Source organism: Limulus polyphemus, unplaced genomic scaffold, assembly GCF_000517525.1.
Source record: "Limulus polyphemus unplaced genomic scaffold, Limulus_polyphemus-2.1.2 Scaffold1673, whole genome shotgun sequence".
Classification (NCBI taxonomy): Eukaryota; Metazoa; Arthropoda; class Merostomata; order Xiphosura; family Limulidae; genus Limulus; species Limulus polyphemus.
Genome location: NW_013667283.1, coordinates 206,550 through 210,463, shown reverse-complemented (window position 1 = coordinate 210,463; position 3,914 = coordinate 206,550). Strand labels below are relative to the sequence as shown.

The 3,914-nt window shown below is 34.7% G+C and overlaps 1 protein-coding gene across 1 annotated transcript in view; it reads right to left on the bottom strand.

Moving 5' to 3' along the window:
* LOC111087041 (cyclic nucleotide-gated cation channel beta-1-like) overlaps positions 1–759 on the bottom strand; it is a gene marked incomplete at its 3' end in the record, with an annotated part of 46,283 nt that extends 45,524 nt beyond the window's left edge. Inside the window, exon 1 of the mRNA XM_022392249.1 lies at positions 731–759. The remainder of the gene's footprint in view (positions 1–730) is intronic.
* Between the last annotated feature and the right edge of the window lie 3,155 nt (positions 760–3,914).

Sequence of the window (3,914 nt, the reverse complement as noted above, 5' to 3'; positions counted from 1 at the left end):
GTTAAATGACGAAAAATTAGGTGTCTATTTACTTGTGACCATTCAGTGTATATACCAAAGCTGCTCTATATTCCTCACTACAGCTCCTGGATAAAAATGAATAAAAATACCTTTGTTATAAAGGTAACCAATGAGATTGTTATCAACAGATTCGGATGGTAACAAAACATCAAAAATGGACTCGATCCAACTTTTTCTTTTTTACACTTAAAAGTATGAACAGTGTAGTTGATAAACTATATTACACTACTTTTATTTCAATTCTTTTAAGTTCCACTTCCCTTACTTTTAAAGTTGACTGACTTAATAAGTCATAATTAATACAAGATTTTTAATTTAATATCTGATAAATTTTTAACAGCAGTTTTGAATTCTCAGAAAATTAATATGAAAATGTTACAGATATATTTAGCACTAATGATTTAATTGTTTATGATACTCGGAAACCACCGTCTTGCAAATTTTGTCGAATAGTTAAATCACGACTATTGTTTAACAGTCTTCTTTAAAAAATATGGTGTTAATATTTTAGCATTCACAGTACAGGTCGGAAGGATATTATGCCGTTACAACGCTGTGATTATTGACCACTAAGATAAGGGATTGTTATCTCCCACGTGAAAGACTAATGATTTTTAGGTTCAACCAAATATTAGTGTCGGGCTGGCTAAACACGAGCAAAAGCACTTTATCATCAGTATTCTAATAATTGAAAGTAAGCAATATTTACTTTCGAATCAAGTGGTGAGCTTCTAGTTTTCTTACTATAGGAAAATCAATAAAAACAGTTATCTTATATTGAAAAAAAATCTAAGTAAGTAAAGTCAAAGCTCCGTATATGTAAAGTTCACAAAAACTTTTGCTTTTTGCATATTAAATTTAATTGAACAAATTACATTTAGAATATAAACAGGAAACGTAAGTTTAATTCTATGTGTGACAGTAATATAAATTATGTAATAATTGGCTTAAATATAAAGAATAGGTTTCACATAATTTACGCCATATCACAACATACGAACAGGTACATTTCACGCAAATTGCAAGTGATAAAAGGTTAGAGGTAAGCCTGAAGTCAGTATATGACGTCATTTCTAGTCTGCTGTTTCATAACGTAGAAAATATCGGCACTAATAAATATATTTGATGTTTACATATTAAAATATAACTTCTTTTTTTATTTAAAGGTAAAAGAAAAAAAATCTTACCTTCAGCTTATAATAGCACAGTTTGCTATTCAAGAATTTAGTTGACTTTACCGGCTGCTATAGCAACCAACTGAGGCATTATTTTCTAAACATTATATTGTCTTTTAAAGAATCTGTACTATAATATGTACTGCACTGTCTTACGCAACTATACTTAATCACATCATCTGAACAAGATATGTAATATGAAAAAAGAGTAATTACTACAATCATAAAAATAATTACTAACCTAATTATCAGCCTGTTGACATAAGCCCTAGCAAACCGCCAAGATATGACAATACGGAGAGGCGTTACGACTTTGACATCATTTCACTGATGGACAGGGTAAAACAAATCAATAGACTGTTACCTAGGCAACGCACGCCACATGGACCAAGCAAAACCTTAAGTATGACTTTTCCATCCATGCGCTTATTTTTTAAAGCACATGGGTCTAAATATATTGATTAGTATAACGGTCTTTTCTCGATCACGACAATTCTGGGAAGGCAGGTTTAGTAACATTTACTGACTTAACGACGCGTTGTTCTTTTTCTTAGTTGCTGCTCGCCATCGGAGATGGGGGTAATACACTCACTTGTGCGTTTGTGTTAAAAGTATTTCACAAAATTTGTTTAGGAAAATATTCCCGAGCCATTCACTCCCTATATTAAGGGGGTACGCATACTTGTCACACATTTTAAAAGATAACGTACGGAGTTAAATTATTTTCTAGCCCCACCTATCTCAGAGGGTTTCATGTACACCCTACCTCTGGACCTGCAGCGTTTTACATAACTCTATAGAGGCCCACCGAGAGGGGGGGGCGAGGAGGCAACTACCCTGGGGCCCGTGTATGCCCAAGGGCCCATAAAAAATGCCCCAACTTTAAACTCGACTTTTTAAAAATTTGCATACTCTTAAGCTAAGAATCCATAGACCAGAAAAACTGATGCGAAATTAGTGTACAAGCCAAGCAAAGTTCAAATGGAAAATAGCATAACTTTGGACTGAATAAAGGAATTTCCTTCAAACATAGTTATAGCAATAGAACATTAAAAACTGCTGGTAATGCTAATGCAACTGACAATAAAAACAAAGATTTTCGAGTTAAAGTCAAAGACAAAAATTTCGCACTAAAAGAGAGATTTGTGCGCTGCGAGCGCTTTCCAGCGCACGTTCAGCAAACTAAAACTCATCAAGAGATTCTTGAGGAGCACGATGACAAAGGAGAGACTGAATGACCTAAACGTCCTTAGTATTGAGAGCGAACTTGCGGGGAAAATTGACTTCAGTGAAATAATACAAACATTTGCTTTAAAAAAGGCACGTGAAGCATGTTTCGTTTAGTTATCACAATTCTGCATTACTGAACTCATTAAAGTAATTCTTGACAATGTGTTTAAACTTTCAATAAATTATCCAATTAAATGAACAGATGTTTACGTTTTTTCTTTTCTCAAAATGATATTGTTGATTTTTAAAGGCAAAATTTCACAAAGAAAATCGGCACTTTAAGCCGTAACTTAGTGGTATTAAGACTTAGAATATTGCTAAAATTATTAAAAGTCTAGAGCTTCCCTCTTGGTTTCCCATCAGGGGCTCAGCTCCTGGATCCCGCTGGGGGCCCGGGGCGATCTCAGCCCGGGGGCCCGCCGCCGCTCTCGACGGCCCTGCCTCTATATAGGGTTTTAAGTATTTTAAACCCACATATCTACACACTTCTTAATTTTAAATAGTACTGTGTATGAATCTGTTCAGACAATGGCGAAACTTCTTCAGTTTAAGGTGATGATTCATCACTTCCTTTTTATAGATTTCCATTCCGTTCCCGAGAAAATTGGAACGCGCCATGCTGCCACCTGAGTGAATGGTCAAAGGAATTTTCCATATACTAGCTTATACGTCTTGCACGATGAACTAACTATATGATAACTTTCCAACGGTAAAGGTTTGCTTGTTTGTTCTTAAGTACAAAGCTACACAATGGGCTATCTGTGCTGTATCCACTACGAGTATGGAAACCAAGTTTTTAGCATTGAGAGCCCTTAGACTTCCCTCTGAGCCACTGGAGACCAATACTAAATGTGAATCAGCATAATGAGAAGGTTTTTCTGGCATAGCGTCCTTAATGTTGATCTACCGACGTATTTAACTATGATTTCGTTACATTAACATAACAAAATGGTCTGGTCCTTTGGTGGGAGGCAGACTTTCTCATAAATATTTTATGTCTTAATGTAGGAATCATTTACAGGCAGATTGTAAGAGGTAAAAATTATGAAATAAAGGTACATGTAATTATTTCATTTTCAATAATATCAAATTTACCCATTCATTTCTCATTTTCTTATTCAATAACAACTTAAAGAGGTTCCATGCAAAAGATTCTGCCCTCTTTGCGTGTCTTCTTGCGGTATTTGTGGTTTTCGTTTCTAATTTTGAGTCCAATTTGTTTCAATTATATTGAATGTGAACATAGTTAAAAATACTCGATCAGGAGCTAACAATAATTGTCTTCATGATCAAGAGAAAAAGCAGGAAAACATTACCTAACCTGAGCTCTCGATAATGGTCTAAAAATGTATTTGGGTAATTTCTCTTGACCCCTAGAAAAATCGTGTCTGATACCCGTGATGGACAAAGCTAACAACAATCAACCTAAAAAAAGAGACAGTAATGTTTCACACTAAAACAATTATAAACATTCAGCGTCCCTCGACT